Source organism: Clarias gariepinus, chromosome 14 (genome assembly GCF_024256425.1).
Source record: "Clarias gariepinus isolate MV-2021 ecotype Netherlands chromosome 14, CGAR_prim_01v2, whole genome shotgun sequence".
Lineage (NCBI taxonomy): Eukaryota > Metazoa > Chordata > Actinopteri > Siluriformes > Clariidae > Clarias > Clarias gariepinus.
Window position 1 is genome coordinate 12935313 of NC_071113.1, and position 10606 is coordinate 12945918.

The 10606-nt window shown below is 36.0% G+C and overlaps 1 long non-coding RNA gene and 1 pseudogene across 1 annotated transcript; one reads left to right on the forward strand and one right to left on the reverse strand.

Moving 5' to 3' along the window:
- Window positions 1–576: 576 nt before the first annotated feature.
- LOC128541286 (interferon-induced protein with tetratricopeptide repeats 5-like) lies at window positions 577–2273 on the reverse strand (annotated as a pseudogene).
- A 6627-nt stretch (window positions 2274–8900) lies between these two features.
- On the forward strand, window positions 8901–9656 carry LOC128540777 (uncharacterized). The gene is made up of 3 exons (XR_008365594.1): window positions 8901–9161; window positions 9372–9526; window positions 9601–9656. It is a non-coding gene; the product is annotated as an uncharacterized LOC128540777 (long non-coding RNA).
- Window positions 9657–10606: the final 950 nt, after the last annotated feature.

Genomic DNA, 10606 nt, shown 5'->3' on the forward strand with positions numbered 1-10606 from the left:
AGGCACAAATTAAGATTAGATCATTCCTTTTGCTAAAATGAGATTTTGGATTTTTCTTCGTGCTTAATGCTGATCACACCCCTTTATAAAATGAATCAATTAAGTCAATTAAGTCATGCTATTTATTTTAATAATTTTAGGTGCAAGGATTTAGTAACATAACTTTGGACGTTAACTTATTACGACAACAAATACATGCAGTTAAGGTTTACCTTTCCAAATTAACCTGATATTACCTCATATTATATTTATAGTGGGTCTCTAATAAGTGTAGGTTATGTAGGGGTTCTATCCAGTTCAATGCAGGATGGATTTTAGTTAAATACTAATTGTACTGTAAATAAAGCAGGCATTTTATTCCATATACTACCATTAATTATTATTTAATATAGAACTGAACTATTGATTTTCAATTACAATTTAATTACTATTTAATTCTATGTGACTTATACATAGAATAACATTACATACATTATTACAGATAATACACCATCACCATTAAATCTCATGAATTAGTAAATAGTTGTCTGTGTATAATATTACACATTAAAATATTACAGAATGAGTATTACAATATTACTGTAATGAAAGCCTAAGTTCACAAAGATCACTGAGGTACTCCTGATTGTCTACATAGCTCAATGCTTTCTCAAAGCACTCTATTGCCTCTTGTTTTTCTCCTTTTTCCTTATGAATGATTTTAAGTATTCCAAAGGCTTTCCCATCTTGTGGGTTGTTCTCAATTCTTCTCTTTGCAATCTTTTCTAGGTTTTCAGCAGATCTCCTCCCTTCATATGAATTTGGGTTTATCTTCAGACATTCCATGTAGTGTTTTACGGCAGCAGGCTCGCATGTCATACAGTTGTGCTGGAATTCTGCATAATGCACAAGAACAGACTGGTAGTTATCTCTTTTTTTTTAGCTGCCTCAAATGCATTCTGGAACATTTGTTCTGCTCCATACACATCCCCACACTCTCCAAACTGCAAGGCCAGGTCACTCATAGCAATAACGAAGCAGGGATTCAATTTAACTACTGTCTTCAAGTGGTAAAATTTCTACACTTTCTAATTTGATTTTTCTGATTTTTTATCTTTTTCTTATAGCAGTGTGCCAGCTGATGATGTATAAAAGCTTTGCTGGACACTTTCTCTAATGTTTTCGTTAGCAGAGCAATGGACCTGTTCACAATGCCTTGATACCGGAAATACTGCCCAACATATCGTAGCACATGAGGGTGTTCTGGAGACCGCTCTAGAGCTTTCTCTACTAGGCTCTCTGCCTCCCTGTACTCCTTTTGTCCTAACAACCTTATAGCAAGATATAGCTTAAGAACATCATCATCTGGGTTAGTGGCTATGGCCCGTCTTAATTGATCAATTGCATTTAAATTTGGTGTATCTTCGAATTTAGGTTCTGTCCGATGAAGAACAATTGCAAGGGCGGCATTCTATTCACTGTCATCAGGGTCCAATTTCAGGGCCTCACTGAAGCAGACTTTAGCCATGTCATAATATTTGCTAGAAAATTTAAGGAAAGTCCACCCTTTCTCTCCAAGCACTTCAGCATATGGAATAATAGGATATTTCTCTTTAATTTCACTTAGTTTATTCAGGTAGCTTTCACACTCTGTAAATTATCCATGTAATAATGTAACCATGCAAGGTCTCCATAAGCAACAACAAGCAGCTTTTCACAGTCGTTTCCATGAGACATGGTGAGCTCTACAGATCTCTCAAAGTAGCTAAGTGCCTCAGTATTGGAGCCTAGTCGAAACTTTACAAATCCCATATAGTTGTATGTGCGTACAACTCCTGTCCCTCCACCCAGATCAAGGTTAAGCTGTTCTTCTAGACTAGTCAGAAGATCTTTGAGATCTGTATCATTTTTTCTCAGACCCCAAGTGAAATGGCATTCCAGCTGAAGAAGTCTGGTTTTTAAATTTATGCCTTGGTGTGAACTGGTGGAGAAAGAAATAACTGAGTCATATGCATGAATGAAACTAATTGTATGTTTGTTGTTTTCCTTTTCAGATGTGTAGTAAATCCTTTGTATTTTTAAAGTATTTTTAGCATTTGTCTAACTCTTTAATTGTACAAGAGTGGTTCTTGAGGACAAGTAATACAGTATATCACATTATTTGTTTTTATATTATTTAATAGATACAGAATAAAGACATTAAAATGTACCATAAGGTTAACAGTCTATTGCCAAAGACAGATAAGTTTTAATATATTTTTGCTGTCCAGGCAGAATGAAAGGACTTACCTCATTTTGTTCAATCTCTGTATACCTATATCACAATCTGAAAACAGATGCAGGAGACAACACACACACAAACACACAAATATATATTTATATGCCATTACTCCGCCCATAGGTTTAGAAATGGAAACCAAAACTATTTACTTGTAAATTTTACGTAAAACATAATTAGGAAATTTGTGCATTTGCATTGTGTATAAGACAAATCCAAAAGGGATTGTTAACTTTCGTTTTCTCCATTCACAGCAGTGTGCAAACATTCCATTCCGTACAGTCATTCTATCTATTCATCATACAGGCATTATACTGTGTTATACAACCTTTTAAACTGTCTTATATTATCTCAAACAGTGTCAGTTTTATCCCAGCACTAACATATAACATGTATCCTTATATCATGTTAAAATAAAAACAGCACAGGAAAAAATAAGAAAAACCAACACTAAGAAGTGGAAATGTTATAAGACAAAACAAGGCAACATCAAGCAAAAGAAAAGAAAACAAAGAAACATGAATATTGTAATAAAACTATCATATTTAAAATAATATTTAGTTACAATATCTTTGTCTTTCTCTGTGTGTGTGTGTGTGTGTGTGTGTGTGTGTGTGTGTGTGTGTGTGTGATGGAAATGAGGAAAGACCATGCAATCAGAAGGTTTGTCACAACTTTTGACTGGTAGTGTACTGTACTGTGTCTATATCCCATCTACGTTAAAAGCTTGCTTCTGAATCTGGTGATTTTTGAATCTTCGAAAATATTTTTTGCCCAATGAAGAACAATTGCAAGACCAGCATTTCATTTAGTGTCATAATGGTCTAGTTTTAGCTCCTCACTGACAGTTTGTCGTAGTCATTTCCATGAGAATTGGTGAGCGCTACAGATCACTCAAAGAACAGATCTCTCAAAAAACTTGAAGAGAAAGAAATAATTAATGCATATTCATATGTTTGCTTTTTTTACTTTTTTTACCAAAAATGTGTGGTAAATGCTTTACATAAATGCTTAATGCCTTTTATAAATGTGTATGTTTAAATAATTTGTCTAAAACTATTCATTTGTATAAGAGTGGTCCTTATGTTTAAGTAATATATCTCAAATTATTTGTCATTCATATTATTTAATACATAAAGACTAAAGAAACAAAAGTTAACCATAGGGATAACACTCACTTACTCTTCTATATTGCTTTATCCTGTATACAGGGCTGTGGGAGCCTGAAGCCTATCCCAGGAGACTTGGGGCACAAGGCAGGGTAGACCCTGGACGGGGTGTCAATCCATCACAGGGCATACACACTCATTCACACATAACGGCATGCACACACAACCAAGTCCGAAATTGAACTCTGACCCTGAAGCGCCACCCATAAGGGAAACAATCTATTGCCAATTAAAAATAAGTTTTAATGTTTTTAAAACAATTACCTCATTGTGTACAATCTTTGTGTACATTTATCACAATGTGAAAATTGATGCAGGTGACAACACGCCACAAAAACCTCCACAAAAACCTCCACCTTTAGGTTAAGGAATTGAAACTGAAAATATTTTTCATGTCATTAGGCAAACAGTGTATTGGGTATGGAACAAATCCAAAAGTGAAGCTTTTAACTTTCGCTTACTTCATCCACAGCAGTGTTCACTTTCATTTCAGTCCCTTTTTTTTATGTACATCTGTCAAAAAAGCATTTGCATATTATCTCAAACAGTATGGCTTTGTATCCCAGCCTCAATTAATGATGCTTTTATGTCAGGTTAAAATAAAAATAACACAGGAAGTCTTCATTTGCAAAAAAAAAAAAAAAAGTTCTGTACATAGGTATGTTCTGATTAAATTACCTTGCCTACAACCACATTTCACACTTTACTTAAATTTCTGATGTGAAAGAAAGAATCAATTACAGTATTGAGAAACTATAAAGTACCAATTTTAGTACCTTTCTAAGTGTTATTGGATTTTTTTAACAAGAAAGTTCCAGAAAGAATGAGAATACTAATTAATAAAAAAACTATATATATATATATATATATATATATATATACTATCACTATAACAGTGGAACCTTGTTTTTTTTTATAAAACAGGGTTTCTGTTTTGTGCGTGCACATGTGTGTGAAAAGAGTGGAGGAAGTGTAACTGTAAGACGAGAAGGGGGAGAGGGGAGCTTACTTTAGATTCACAAACACAAACAGTGCGCACAAACGGAAACATATCTGTCGGGATTTATTTTTAAAAACATTTTTTTAAGGTAAATTGCAGGTTAATTTGTTTTATTTTTACGTAATATTTTTGGTTAAATATTTGTATGGGGTTTTTTTGGCTGTGGAACGAATACTTTGAGTTTCTATTATTTCTTAGGGAAATTCATTTGGTTTATGAGTGTTTTGGAATACTTTTTTTTTTATTTTACACAAAATGCTTTTAGATTACAAAGAATTAAGGCTCTAGGCTCCTTGGGGTGGGTTTGAATACCCCCACTGGCAAGCAAATGTTTCATCTCCAGTATGATTGTCCTGTTTTTGAGGGGTGAAGGGAGGTGAGGGGGGTAACAGAAATCCACACAACAGTAATTCAGCTAGGAACAAAAAAAACCCAGAACACTGGGATTTAAATAATCCTCCTATTTAGGAAATTAAACTAAACACACGCGTGAAAATATTGCGAATAATGTAATAACTTAGGAAGGTCAACTCCTAAATCTAAAGACACCAGTGGCAACCCTGACAGCTATTCTCAGTTTTTAATAGTGAACAATCTCTCTGCACTAAAGCAATATTAGCCATTTGTAATATTAATTTAGCATACTTTAAAATTATTACTTGTATTTATATATTAAATTAGCTGTCAAAGTCATGAGGTTAACTAGGCACTTTTCCACCTAAAAAATGCACATGAACAGTTAGCATACTTTTGAGGATAACACCCCAATATCAAAATTTTACCTCATTATAACAGTATACAGTGGAACCTCGGATTATGTGTAACGTGGTTTACGAGTGTTCCGCAGGAGAAGCAAAGATTTTTTAGACATTATGACTTGAAAAACAAGCATTGTCTTGGTTTACGAGCACCAAGTATCATGTTTCACGCATGCGCTTCTTGTTTTTGAGATGCATTGTGGGTAATGCAGTCTGGTGTGTGTGAACGCGATTGGAAGATGTAAGTTAGGATATAGAGCCTGAGTTTTGTTCTTCAGCAGTTTTTTTTATTTCTGTTAGTTTGCGCTCACACGAGTATCATAAGCGATGTTTATTGCCAATTTTTAGATAAAACAGTGTAGCGGGTAGAGGTTGATTTATGACCGCTGTTTATGGAAATGTAGTCCAGTGTGGGAGATGCATTGTGGGTAATGCAGTCCAGTGTGTGTAAACGCGAATGCGAGATGTAAGCTAGGATATAGAGCCTGAGTTTTGTTCTTCAGTAGGTTTTTTTTGTTGGATTTTAGTGCAAAAGTTTGTACTATAACCTGACAATGCAGAAAATAAAAAAGAGTGCATCAACCAGTTTGTCCATCTTATCACTACACAAGCATGAATTAACGGGCTGTTACCTGTTACGCTGTCACGTGCAACATTAAAATAAAGTGAAGAAGCTTCAATAAGGGAAGAACAACAGTCTTTCCGTTAATGTGTGTGTGTTTAATTCAGACGAAAGGAGAAACTTTTACTGTGTAAGATGAGAAGTGGGAGACAGGAGGGGCAGAAAGCAAGTGTCTCCACTTACTCTAGCCTCACACACACACACATACTTCATACATACACATTTCCGGAACAAATTATGCTCGTAATCCGAGGTTCCACTGTATACTGTATAGAGCAACAGAGACACAGGCTACACTATATCGCCAAAGGTATTCACTCACTGATTCAAATCATTTAATATAGGTGTTCCACTTGCTTTCATGGTTACTGGTGTATAAAATTAAGCACGTAACCGGTGTTATGACAAAGTGGAAATGATTGGGAACATCAGCAACTCAGCCACGAAATGGTAGCCCATGTAAAATCACACAGTTTACAGAGGTCACCAACTTTCTGCAGTGTCAATAGCTTTAGTTTGCACTCAATAGCTACAGACCAGCAAACTTCATGTGGCCTTCAGATTAGCTAAAGAACAGTGTGTATAGAGCTTTATGGAGTGGGTTTCCATGGCCGAGCAGCTGCATCCAAGCCTTACACCACCAATTTCAATGCACTGGACTTTAGAGGGGTGGAGACGTTTTCTCTGTATTGACAAATCCCGCTTCTCTGGGTCTGGGTTTGGTGGTTTCCAGGAGAACGATACTTGTCTGACTGCATTGTGACAGGTGTAAATTTTGGTGGAGGGAGGATTTTGATGTCGGGGTTGCTTTTCAGGAGTTGGTATCGACCCCTTAGTTCCTGTGAAAGAACTCTTAATGCGACCCCTTAGTTCCTGTGAAGGAACTCTTAATACATTTTGGACAATTTCAAGGTAACAGTTTGAAGAGCGCTGCATGCACAAAGCTAGGTCCATAAAGACATGGATAAGCGAGTTTGTTGTGGAAGAACCTGACTGGCCTGCACATAGTCCTGACCTCAACTGGACAGAACACGTTTGGGAAGAATTAGAGAAGAGACTGTGAGCCAGGCCCTCTCGTCCAGGCTCCAGAAGCACATCACAAATGATGAAACTCCTATACCCTTGGAAAGCCTTCCCAGAAGAGATGTTATAGCTGCAGGAGGGTGGGCCAACATCATATGATACCATATGGATTAGGAATTAGATGTTACTCAAGTTTATATGCATGTGAAGGCAAGTGAGCAAATATTTTGGCATTATAGTGTATTTAATTCTATGTCTCTGGCACGAGAAATTTTAACTCAAAATGCAAATGCGACCTAATTTTTTTGAATGTCATTCTAAGGAAGAATAAAAAGAAAGACATGGATTTCAACAGTCAAGTCACTAGATCTCAGGACAAATATTAGTCAATCACATATTTTTTAAAACTATCTCGTAGGCCAAATTGAGAAAATTAAATAGTTTTTAAATACAGTAGCTAGAAGAAGCAAATGCAACATCTGCAATCCCTGCAAAGTCGCACTACAGAGGAGAGAGAATCCTCTACGCTGGTTCACGGGTACTGCCTGCACCTGTGTGCACATACTTTTCACCATGGCAGCTTTTCGTCACACCTTTTTAAAAATATGGGGTTTTATCTGATTTAAAAGGAATGAAGACTGAAAGAAAGGAAAGCAAAACTCCTCTGTTGATTTTTTTTAGGTTGCATGACACTATTTAATTTAAAATTTGAATGTTATTGTACTGTATTTTAATACGGTTTCAATGAACCTGACACCCAACCATGACTTGATAAACTGAAAGATCCTTACAAAATATATAAAAATCTGCATTATTATTTGAATTTCGTGTTCATGTCTCGAGGCGCCGACTCTTTGAGAAAAACTTTAAAAAAAAATACTCTTGTGTGCATTTTATTTCCCCATGTGGATCAATAAAGTTTTTTAATTTGGAAACAGTGCCGCCACTAGTTTGAAGCAAATCTCGCAATATTCTGCGATATTCTAGATTATCTTGACAGAAAAAGAGAGAGTTAACGCATTTTCACAAGTCTTGTTTACTGCCAAGAAGAGAGAAGGCCTTGAGGAGGGTGAACGTTAATATGATAATAATACAAATAAAAAACTATTGTTGGGTAAGTCAATTTTATATTGTTTTTAAATGTTTATAAGTTTTACTTGTTTGACACAAAGGAATTAAAATGTAGTTTGAGTTTGGCTTAAATGAAGTAGGCTAAAAATTTTTGTAAATGTTAGGCTTCTCTTTAAAAAAAAATGTTAGCATAAGTTCACAAGTGTAAAGCTCCATGTTGTCTCTACCCTTAAGTTGAGTTTTTTTATGCATTTGAGCAAACTTCTTGGTGGAAAACTGATAGCAAAATGACCAAGTCCCCAAAATGTTAAGTTTACTGGATTTTGTTTCACTGCCTTAAAAAATAATTACAAAAGAGCAGAGCAGTTTCATGCTACTGCAGGAACATGGTGTAATAGATATGGAGTTCCCAACCCTGGTCCTCAAGGACACCTGGCCTAATCGTATTCCAATTATCCCTGCCCTACCCACTGCTGATTACCTGGATCAAATGTGTTCAGTCAATTAGAAGCTGGAAGATATCATTTCAGATGAAATTGGAGTGGAATAGGACCCTAAGAAGTCTAAATGTTTGTAGTTCAAATAATACAACGTGAGTTGCTGTGTTTGTGTGTGGTGAAACATTAATAACAGCATGTCCTAATGTTGTCTTGCTTCTTAACAGCTGCATCCCAGAGATAGCACAGACGTGAGGGTACGTATGTATGTTAATGGTCCGGCCATGAGCTTGTCCTATCAAAATTTGTTTTTACAATTTTTACATTTTGATTTTCTTAAAGAATTTGCACATCTGCTATCAGACCTATTGGTTAACTCTGACCAAGTGTTGATAGTAGGAGACTTTACCATTCATGTAGATGATGCTATGTGGTCGGAGGCGTGAGCGAGGGTCGAATGCCGTGAGTCCGTCAGCAAAACGTCAAAAACAAAATACGAAGCGAGAGCCGTAGTCAAAAGAAAAACGCGTAGTCAAAACCAGGAAGACAAGCAGCGAGGCAAAGCAAAACCAGAAGGACGAGAGACAGGAGCCGTAAATCAAAGGGGGAAGCGAGAGTCGAAACCGGGAGATCAAACGGCAGGCGAACAATCAAAATCGGCAGGCAAAAAATCAATAACGAGAAAAAACAAAGCGAGGTCGTAACGTGAAAGGCAATGAAAGAAAACGCGAGAGAATCGAGGTATAAATACATACAATAATCCAGCGATCTGAGCAGCGCGTGCTTAAATCACTGGGATAATCAGCGGAGGAGATGAGAAACAGGTGTGTAGACGGGGCGGAAACGGGGACGTGGGAAAGAATGCATGACAGGCTGGGCGAAAACATGGGCACGTGGGTAAGGTGACAGCGTGGAGAAAAAAAAAGGAATACGAGGCAGACAGGGCATAAATCATGACAGTGTCACATTCAGAAATTTAAGTAGTAAAGGGTAGAGGTTTGTGAACATATTAATGTACTGATTTTTTTCCCCAGGATTTCAAAAGGAAGGTGTTTGCGATGTTATTTGACATAAAAGAGGAACTTCAGCGAGTAGCTGTCATTGTGGACCCTGAAAATACATACTGTAAGAGACTGACCTGAAATCCTTTGAAGAGTCTATCAAAGTTGAGAAGAAGAAGTCGATCTGCGTAAGTTTTATATGTGACAAAAGGAATGCTCTCTTTTAAAAATATCATATTACAGATTGCGGTGTCACATTTAGGTTCAGCAACTGTCCAGAGTTGAGGGATCTTCTGTCAGGGACTGTGTTAATAAAGTCATGAACAGGTATGTATTTTACCTTGCATTGTTTATATTGCTACATAATTCAGAAATAAAATGTATATGTAAATGTATATTATGGCCAAAATAATAAACCCAGCTTTGGGTATTTTTTCATTCATTCAGGATTTAATCAGTTACAGACCATTATATCTCCTTACATACATGCCTGTTTTCTAGTTCAGAAGGTTTTAGATGTCTGTACTGACTTCAGCCAGTCAGCCAGACTGAAAACCAAAAAACCACAACAAAATTTCAGTGTAAGCCATATAATGACTAATTAGTTGTCTCAAAAAATGTGGATATGGATAAGAACTAATTAATGACTAATTAGTTGTCTCAAAAAATGTGAATATGGATAAGAACATAGTGCAGGGACCTTATTACCTGACAGATAAGTGGTTGTTAAGGTGTATGATTTAACATTGCATGCAAGTGAGATGCTGATAATATTACAACTACAATAATTGTAATATTAACCTTACATGTAAATTTTCCTAAAGGTGAAATAATCCTGAGTAATTTCTCTTACAGAATCATGTTGAATGCCTTAATGGCAAAATTCATAAGGGTTGGTGGCCAACTTCAAAAGAAGCCATTTAGAGCTATAACCATATTCAATATAATTCAAGGTAATTTTGGCCTTATGATGTAAAATGTTATTAAATTTTTTATTGGTACCATTTATCTATTCAAGGAATATTGTCTAAAAGGCCACAAAAATGTCCTGTTCACTTTCACACAGTTACACACCTACTTATGGAACTTTCTCAACCACAGTGGTTTTAAAGGGGAAGGGAACATGCTATTTTTTCATTCACCTAGCACACATTTAATGCAGAACATCTTTTATTAACAAAAGATTATTCAACAGTAAAATGTAATGTAATGCATGTTGATTACTTTTTTCTAATGCTTTGTTAATAAACCTGATAAAATGTTGTTCC